Source organism: Triticum urartu, chromosome 5A (assembly GCF_056163025.1).
Source record: "Triticum urartu cultivar PI428250 chromosome 5A, HENAU_Tu73, whole genome shotgun sequence".
NCBI lineage: Eukaryota > Viridiplantae > Streptophyta > Magnoliopsida > Poales > Poaceae > Triticum > Triticum urartu.
This window is the reverse complement of record NC_141877.1, coordinates 227213205-227223696: the sequence shown is the minus strand read 5'-3', so window position 1 is coordinate 227223696 and position 10492 is coordinate 227213205. Positions and strand designations below refer to the sequence as shown.

The 10492-nt window shown below is 41.3% G+C and overlaps 1 long non-coding RNA gene across 1 annotated transcript; it reads left to right on the top strand.

Moving 5' to 3' along the window:
• The first annotated feature begins 5903 nt into the window (after window positions 1-5903).
• On the top strand, window positions 5904-10243 carry LOC125508520 (uncharacterized). Its single transcript, XR_007283576.2, has 4 exons — window positions 5904-6385; window positions 7969-8225; window positions 8314-8965; window positions 9967-10243. It is a non-coding gene; the product is annotated as an uncharacterized LOC125508520 (long non-coding RNA).
• Window positions 10244-10492: the final 249 nt, after the last annotated feature.

Genomic DNA, 10492 nt, shown 5'->3' with positions numbered 1-10492 from the left:
ATGTGAATCTCATCATGTTACTCTAAAGTTAATTTGTTGGGTTTTGTTTAATGATGATGCTTAATTGGGATTGAGAATGATGTCAATCATTCTTAATGTTTAACAACCACCATGATAGTTAAATAAAATTTATTCCTTTGCAGTAGGGAAAAATTGGCTTTACGCAAAACTGTAACCATAGAGCTTTCCACCAGCCTAATATGCATATAGTATAGCTTTATTCTTTCATTACTCTCTATGTGTTACATTGCTAGCATATTCCATTTGCTGGCCCGTTTCGGGCTGCAACGTTAATGTTGCAGAATTTTCAGACGATGATTGAGGTGCCTTTAGGTCATGGTTCTATACTCAGTGATGTCGTTGGAGTTGATGGACTCACTTATCTTCCAAGTCTTCTGCTGTTATCGTTATTAGATGGCCTTAAGCCATATTTATTGTAATAAGCTCTCTTTTGAGACACTCGATGTAATAAGTGTGTGATTGCTACTCTGTTATAAATCCTTCAAGTACTGTGTGGTGTCAGCATTACTGATCGAGGGATGACACCTGAGCACAGAGATTGGACCGTTTGAGGTCTGGTCGCTACAAAAACAATGGAAAGGAAAAGGTGATTATTAATTTAACCAGAACAATGGAAAGGAAAATGTGTTTAAACACAAATATCAGGAGAATATCCTTCCCAAGGACAAGCAAAGGATGATATCCATGACAGGAGAGTAAGTAGATTACCATTTAGGTAATGGGGAGAGGAATGTTCATGATGTTACCCATACAGCAGTGTTTGGACAAGTGATTAAGAAACATTTAGCATTGCGCCGCAATGTTCTTAATGATGTTCAGAGTACCACAGTCATGCTTCGGGGTAGCATTAACATGGCTATCAGGTAAAGGTCAGACGTTGGGAACACAAAGGACCCATCGAGAATTTTGAGAACATCTCATGTAATTTTATCGGGAAAAAGATAAGGATGTGGCCGATGGGCTCAGCAGCAATCCATTGACATGTCAAAAAGGGTGTATTTCCAAAGATTATCTGCTCAAGTTTGGTGTTGGGGGAAAGGCAAGAATGTTTTTGATGATAACACAAATCATTGAGGGGCAAGGATGGTACTTCTCAGCATGAATTCAATAGATATCCTAGAAGAGCTTAGAATGTTGATGATGATCACGGCACATTTGTCGAGAGATTTCATGAAGATGTAATCGATCGGCGATGACATCAAGCCAAGGGAATGGTGAATCAAAAGGTTATTGGAACCACGGATATGACACAAACTCAGAATCAGGGCATGATGTAGATGTTCATTTAGTTCTTATAGTTAATCTCATTCAAAATCAATTAGTTTTATAAAAAGGTTAAGATTCATGGGATTGTGCATTGTAAAGCATAAAGTCAAAAACAAATAATGGAAATTCATTTAGAAAAAAAGTTTGGGCAATTATGATACGGAAGATTCTAGAACAAAGGGGAAGTGCTTGTGTTTTGGGAAAGCATGCACGGCCCACATCTCTTATTGATTGATATGTCATGAAATAAGAAACGAGGAGGGAGTTAATGTACCGTCCAAAGAGTTTTAGGATTATTTGGTTTACGGAAGATGACTTACACACCTAGACGGAGGGAGTACACAGATAAAAGATGAATTGCAGTTAAAAGAATGACATTTCTAACAAAAATGTGAATGTGAACTACATATGTGTGCACGTGACCAGCACATACATTGTCAATGCAAAATTTAATGCAAGAAATAACTTATGAGTAACATGCACGAATTGATGATGTGATGTCTACTACACAACCTTCTTCTTGTAGACCTTGTTGGGCATCCAAGTGCATAGGTTTGTAGGACAGTAGCAAATTTCCCTCAAGTGGATGACCTAAGGTTTATCAATCCGTGGGAGGCGTAGGATGAAGATGGTCTCTCTCAAGCAACCCTGCAACCAAATAACAAAGAATCTCTTGTGTACCCAACACACCCAATACAATGGTAAATTGTATAGGTGCACTAGTTCGGTGAAGAGATGGTGATACAAGTGCAACATGGATAGTAAATAATGGTTTTTGTAATCTGAAAATATAAAAACAGCAAGGTAACTAATGATAAAAGTGAGCACAAACGGTATTGCAATGTGTTTAAACAAGGCCTAGGGTTCATACTTTCACTAGTGCAAGTTCTCTCAACAATAATAACATAATTGGATCATATAACTATCCCTCAACATGCAACAAAGAGTCACTCCAAAGTAACTAATAGCAGAGAACAAACGAAGAGATTATTGTAGGGTACGAAACCACCTCAAAGTTATTCTTTCGGATCGATCTATTCAAGAGTTCGTACTAGAATAACACCTTAAGACACATATCAACCAAAACCCTAATGTCACATAGATACTCCAATGTCACCTCAAGTATTCGTGGGTATGATTATACGATATGCATCAAACAATCTCAGAATCATCTATTCAACCAACACAAAGTACTTCAAAGAGTGCCCCAAAGTTTCTACGGGAGAATGAAGACAAAAACGTGTGCCAACCCCTATGCATAAGTTCATGAGGTCACGAAACTCGCAAGTTGATCACCAAAACATACATCAAGTGATCACATGATATCCCATTGTCACCACAGATAAGCACGTGCAAGACATACATCAAGTGTTCTCAAATCCTTAAAGACTCAATCCAATAAGATAACTTCAAAGGGAAAACTCAATCCATTACAAGAGAGTAGAGGGGGAGAAACATCATAAGATCCAACTATAATAGCAAAGCTCGCGATACATCAAGATCGTGCCAACTCAAGAACATGAGAGAGAGAGAGATCAAACACATAGCTACTGGTACATACCCTCAGCCCCGAGGGTGAACTACCCCCTCCTCGTCATGGAGAGCACCGGGATGATGAAGATGGCCACCGGTGCGGGATCCCCCCTCCGGCAGGGTGCCAGAACGGGTCTAGATTGGTTTTCGGTGGCTACAGAGGCTTGCGGTGGCGGACCTCCCGATCTATTCTGTTCCTTGGTGTTTTTAGGGTATATGGACATATATAGGCGAAAGAAGTCGGTCAGGGGAGCCCCGAGGGGCCCATAAGGGTGGGGGCGCACCCGGGGGGGGGGGAGGGGTAGGGCGCGCCTCCCTACCTCGTGGCTTCCTCGAAGCTTCCCTGACGTCTACTCCAAGTCTCCTGGATTGCTTCCGTTCCAAAAATAACTCTCCCGAAGGTTTCATTCCATTTGGACTCCGTTTGATATTCCTTTTCTGTAAAACTCAAAAACAAGGAAAAAATAAAAACTGGCACTTGGCTCTAGGTTAATAGGTTAGTTCCCAAAATCATATAAAATACCATATAAATGCATATAAAACATCCAAGGTTGATAATATAATAGCATGGAACAATCAAAAATTATAGATACTTTGGAGACGTATCATGATGTGGTGCTTGCATGCATAGAATAGAAAAAACAATGTGATTTATGACTTGCATGCATGACCTGTTCTTGTGCAAACAATGAGGCAGCTGCAGTTCAAATTTGACCCGCTCCGAACTGAATCGGCGGAAATTTGTCTTTTTCACAAGAGGTGGATCAAAACTTTTTACACCCATACATTTCGTCATTTGTGCATCAAATATTTCCTAGTATTTTAGAAAATTGATTTGGTCCAATTTTGCAACAATTATTTGGGAGGTCCTTCACAAAAAAACCACCTTTTGGGCACTCAAAAAATGGAAAATGGTTTTTTCGTCCAAAGAAAATGAAAACTTCCTTAGGCAACATTGTTTGACATTCCAATATGCACCCTTGTGCACAATATGAGATCATTTTAGCAAACTATGCCATGAATGTGGCCATAAGATTGATCATTTGGGTTGAAAGCAATGAATCTTCACACATGATAGCTCATTTCTGAGAACACTTTTTTAAAAGAATTGTCGTATTACAAGTTTATTATTTTTCCTGTTAACTTGGTCACATATAATGACACAATGCGAAGGTTTAACAATTTTTTGATTTTGTTTTGAATCTTTTTATGCCTGTTTCAAAATGCGGTCAAAACGGCGGGAATGACCGTTCCTAGCTAGTGGTTGAATCTTGGAATTTTTTTGTTGTTTCTCTTATTAAATATATCTTTTGTACCTAGAAATGATTTTTTGAAAAAATAAAGAGCAAACTACAAGGCATCTACAGTTCAAATTTGACCCGCTTCCAACTGAATCGGCGAAAATTTGTCTTTTTCACGAGAAGTGGATCAAAACTTTTTACACCCAACCATTTGGTCAATTGTGCATTAAATATGGCTTAGTATTTTAGAAAAATGTTTTGTCCGATTTTGCAACAATTTTTTGGTAGGTTCTTCACAAAAAACCTCCTTTTGGGCACTCGAAAAATGGAAAATGGTTTTTCGTCCAAAGAAAATGAAAACTTCCTTAGGCAAGATTGTTTGCCATTCCAATATGCACCCTTGTGCACAATATGAGATTATTTGAACAAACTATGACATCAATGTGGCCATAAGATTGATCATTTGGCTTCAAAGCCATTGATCTCCACACGTGATAGCTCGTTTCTGAGAACACTTTTTTAAAATAATTGTCATATTACAAGTTTATTATTTTTACTGGGAACTTGGCCACATATAATGACACAATGCGAAGGTTTCCCAATTTTTTTAATTTTTTTGAATTTTTTTATGCCCGTTTGAAAATGCGGTCAAAATGACGGGAATGACGGTTCCTAACTAGTTGTTGAATCTTGGAATTTTTTTGGTGTTTCTCTGATTAAATATATATTTATGTACCTAGAAATGATTTTTTGGAAAAAATAAAGAGCAAACTGCAAGGCAGCTACAGTTCAAATTTGACCCGCTTCAAGCTGAATCGGCAGAAATTTGTCTTTTTCACGAGAGGTGGATCAAAACTTTTTACACCCAACCATTTTGTCAATTGTGCATTAAATATGTCTACTATTTTAGAAAATTGATTTGGACTAATTTTGCAACAAATATTTGGTAGGTTCTTCACAAAAAAATCTCCTTTTGGGCACTCGAAAAATGGAAAATGGTTTTTTCGTCCAAAGAAAATAAAAACTTCCTTAGGCAATATTGTTTGCCATTCCAATATGCCCCGTTGTGCATAATATGAGATCATTTAAACAAACTATGCCATGAATGTGGCCATAAGATTGATCATTTGGCTTGAAAGCCATTGATTTCCACACATGATAGCTCGTTTCTGAGAACAATTTTTAAAAATAATTGCCGTAGTACAAGTTTATTATTTTTCTGGGAACTTGGCCACATATAATGACACAATGCGAAGATTTCCCAATTTTTTGATTTTTTTAAATTTTTTATGCCCGTTTCAAAACGCGGTCAAAATGGTGGGAATGACCGTTCCTAGCTAGTGGTTGAATCTTGGGATTTTTTTGGTGTTTCTATGATTAAATAGATACTTTTTTACCTAAAAATGATTTTTGGAAAAAATAAATAGCAGTCTATCAAGTACCTGTAGTTTAAATTTGACCCGCTTTGAGCTAAATGAGAGGAAATTTGTCTTTTGACGAAAGGTGGATGAAAAGATTTTGACAGCCAATTGTTTGCCAATTGGACATAAAATATGGTCTAATGATTTCTAAAAATTATGTGGTGCCATTTGCAACAAATATTTGGTAGATCCTTAAAAAAAATAATCTTTGACACTCGAAAAATAGGAAATTCTTATAAAAAATTCATTTTTAATCAATTACGACCAATTTAGATGGTCACAAGGTCTTCAAATTGTTTGGTGCGTTCTGATTGGTTCATGGGCATGTCACGCGGATCGTGCTTGAACCACCGTCCGATCATCCCGGATCCAACGGCAGCCTTCGCCCCTCACTTCCTCACCCACTTAACCCTAACACAGCCCTTCCATCTCCCTCCCTCAGATCTCCTACGCACCCGCAGCCGCCGCCCCAAACCCAACTCTCTAGATCTCGATCCGCCGTCGCCGCCGCCCCCAACCCAAACCCCACCGCCACCGTCGACGACCTCCCCTTCCAACCTCCAACTAACCTCTGGATCGTAGCTTCTTCTTTTCACTCGTGGCGATGGTGGTGGGTCTGACCCCGAGGCAGCCGGCCAAGGCCTACGGCGGTGAGGGCGGCGCCTACTACGAGTGGAGCCCTGCGGAGCTGCCCATGCTCGGCGTAGCCGCCTTCATCGGCGTCGCCTTCATCAGCGTCGCCAAGCTCTCCCTCATGGAAGACGCGGCTGGGCATCACGCTGGACTGCGCCCGCGCGCTGGAGTTCCTCCACGAGCACACCTCCCCCGCCGTCATCCACCGCGACTTCAACTGCAGCATCGTCCTTATCATCCACATCGACTTCCGTAGAAGATCCATCCCAGGTGCGTCTGTTCTCCTTCTTCCTCACCCCGTTGCCGCCGACCGTGCACTCTCGGGCCACGTAGGGCTCGCGTTTGTGACTGCTCACTATTGTGGTTCCGCGTCGCCTTGCGTTTGCGGTTGTGGATGCTTGGATCGAGCAGAGCGGCGGGTGTGCCTGCTCGCTTCGTCTCCTCTATTGGGCGGTGGATCCATTCCGGCGGCCGTTGTGGCCAGTGCGGCCGCGCGCGCCTCTTTTGGGTGATTTTGCTAGCGGAATGGCTGAATCAATCTAGTCGGGGAACTGAAATGCGCGGGGGTTTGAGGTATATGCTATTGTTAGGCATTTGTTTCACATGGATGCTAGCGCCATGAAGCCTGCACCATACAGAATCTATTGTTCATTTATGTGGCCTTGATTTGCACAGTATTATTCGTTTTCTCCTGCACCTGCACCTAGTTGTTTGACTTGTCCAGCTGCTCGTAAGCATCAACGTCAACCCTTCACCAACACCTTACACCTGAACTAAGTATATTATAATCTAGAGCCTCTCTATTTAAATACTTACCACGCCTTCCATGAATCATGATATGCTGCCCCTTATTTACAATCTTAAAAATAATACTTGTGCACCTAGCCATTTGATTCATGCTTATAAGTTGTTTTATAGCAAGCACTTTCTGCAATTTTTTTGTAAAGCTACGTTTACTAAATTCAGATTGCTAGGATCTTGGTTTGCTGATATTTTTCTTTCCATGTGAATGGGTTTCCAGAGTGTGCTGATTGAACCAATCAGTGGCAACACATGCATTGGGCTGGCCTTCATGGCTGCTGCCAGGGGTGTAGCATAATTTAGGCTTGTAGTGTTTTCTGTACACATATTATGTAAGCAGAGTCTTATATATTAACGGTTTCTGCCAAGGAAACAACCAAGTCACTAGCCTTGCTTATTAATTTATGGTTTCTGAAAAAGTTTGCTAGTCTCACTTATTTAATGGTTGCTAAAAATCATCTGTCTTGTATTGTCTTTTAGCACGCGTTGTTGATTGGTTGATTAACATTGATACTCCCAGTCCGGCTAAACCTGGCAGCTCGAGCTGGGAACTGAACCGGAACCTGAACTAGTACTTAGTAGTTAGTAGTTTTGTAATTAGAGCTGGGAATATTTGACCTCCCAGTGTAGCACAGTACATTGCCCGTCCGTCCAGCTGAGGCGTGTCATCATGGGGACTGGCATCTCGAGAGAGGACGATGATAAGATTCCTGTGATCCGCTGATTTGTTCATACAGTTTGAGCTAGTGACTTGGCCAGCAACCAACCAGCATGCTGGTTACTCATGTTTTCCTTAAAAAAATTTACAAGAGCTTGCTTTGAAGAATGTCTAGTATTCAGTTTGTACCTCATGTAGTATATGTGCTGCTCAACATTCAACTTGATTTAATCCGCTTATGCGATTCTGCTAACTTTGTAGAGGAAGCAGCTGAAACTAGTGTTGCATCCTAGTACTAGCTTAAACCTTGAGATGCTTTGTTTGTTTTCTAGATAGATAGATTGCTTGTTCATCTGGGCTTCTGATGTGCTGTGCTTATGTGTTATGCTTGCAGCTGCCGACCTCTTCCTGTGGTCCGAGCCGGCGCCCGGAGCTGGCGAACGCGGCGATACTGCCAAAGGAGGAGGTGCAGGAGCTGGCCAACGATGACTGGCTCATGGGACAACGGCGACACTGTCCAGTGCCAACGCTGTCACCATCGTCGGTCGTGTGTTCCGGTCGGCCAGGAGGTAGCCGGCACCCTGGAGGCCCCGAAGCCACTTCATGGAGTACGGGTTCGCGCTGGACGGAGACGGGAGCATCATCGATGAGGTGTTGCGGCTTTACTGCTCTGCTTTCGGTTACTATTCTTTGTGCAAAGTAGTGGCTTGATTTCCCATTTTGTTTGCCAAATCTGAAGGTACTGGTGGTGCCTATGCTGTCTACGAGATCCTACACCCGAGAGGATGTGGTGGAGCTCTAATGTAGAGCTACTCATTTGATTCATTTGAAAAGATGAGTAATTCTTTTTCATTAACAGAAACTTCTCATCTCTTTTCTTCTATTTTCCTCTCTTCTCTTCTCGTTGCTGCTGTTAAGTTAGGACTTGCTACTGATGATTGCTATTGTTAGAAATCGTGATTGCTTATTTTAGTGTAGGACTTGCTGCTATTGCTGTCATATTCATACTGTATTTTCCAAAGTTCGATAGCATGTCGTCCTTAGGATAAGTTGTTGATAAAAAATGGACTAAATTAAAGCATTCCCAGGACTTGATGCTGTTGTTATTGACCTGCTGCCGTTGTCAAACTGATGTTGTCACTAACCTGCTGTTACCGAGCTTTAACCTTTGTTTAAGCTTTCTTGTTCCTGCAATTACTAGTTGTGATAATTGTATGGTGATAAGAATGCCTCTGGAGGACAATATATTTTGCTGGTTCCACGGCGCCATCACATGAAACTTGGTGATGCTGCTTCCTGGCTGGCTGTAGCTTTGCATGAAGCAACAAGAGATGGCTTCACTTTGCTGGCCTATTTTTTGCCCCCTCCGACTGAAATGCCAAAGCATAGAGGTACACTCATCCCTGTTAATATTGAGTAGAAAGCACACCTTCTGATTTTGAATTGGATTACTCTGAAATGTTGTCATCTTCCTTCCATGAGTTTATGCAAGCATGTGTTGCCAAAGTTCAAGAAGGCGCGCTTAATAGGCCGATTATGGACGCTGAAGTAAGAGGCGATGGCACAACGCCTCGCCTTGGTCATGTGCGGGCAGAAAAGCGCTAGGCCTCTAGCTGTACTGCTGATGATGATGCTCTACTGCTCTAGAATCTAGCTGTACTGCTGCTGTTGATGCTCTAGGCCTTTAGCTATACTGCTGCTGTTGATGCCCTAATGCTCTAGGCCTCTAGCTTTACTGCTGCTGTTGATGCTCTAGAATCTAGATGTATTGCTCCTGTTGATACTCTAGGCCTCTAGCTGCACTTCCGCTGTTGATGCTCTAATGCACTGCTGCCGTGCTAGTTTTGTTTCTGCTAGCTGTTGGCTGCTTCTATGCTGCTGCCGATGGCGGCTGGTTGGCTGCTCATGTTAATCCAATAGTTAGTAGTTACTGCTGCTTATGTTGCTTGTGCATTTGTGCTAATGCTGCAGCTATATTGGCTAAAGAAATAAGCTATGTACAACACACACACAGATAGGCAATCTTCTTCTATTTCCATTTTCAATGTGTTATTTGCATAATTTCTTCATTGTGGATTGCTTCTCCTTACTGCCTCCTAGTCCCCCTTTTCTTTCTGTTATCATTTTTGCTTGTGGTAGCCATTACGTAGCTGTCTACTAATTATTAGTTAATAGTATTTGGCTTCTATGTGATGACATGTGTTGATAGATAGGTACTAGCTATATGTTTTCCAGGTTACATGCTAATTGTACTCCTTCAATTAACTCCTTTAAACATGACTTGATTACTTAAACCCAACTCTGCCCGTGTATATGCCAAGTGTAGCTTCCCCCAAGATATTCATTTTGCAACTTCATCTATTGATGCTTTGCCACTAAATGCAATGTGCAGGGAGCTTGATAAAGCTTGGATGTTGGTCAGGGCTCCAACGGTGCTGATGCTATTGGGCTGGTTGTGGCCTCATGCATGGTAGTAGGCTTGGCTGGCCCCTGATATAGAGTGCTATATTGTTGAGAGTTTTACCTGTAGAGTGCTATATTGTGATTGGTGGAATAATGTATGGTGTATATTGTGATTGTGTGGAATATTGTAATAAACTGAGTTTGGCTGTAATTTAAATCGGTGTGTTGATTACAAGCTGTGAAAAATTAAAACTTGATGATTAGTATATCGGTGTGTTGACTACAAGCAATGTACACCCAGTTGACTACAATAATCTAAAAATTGAATGTAACAAAAAAACAAAGAAAGAAAATCCGAAAATAGAAATTATATAGAATGTGAAAAGGCTAGATCTTAGAAAGCAAAAAGGCCGAATTAATGGGCAAAGCCCATGTAGCTGACCAAAATTAATTGTAAAAAATAAGTAAAAAAGGCCGAATTGTTGGGCTCGGCCCATGTAGAACACCAAATTGGA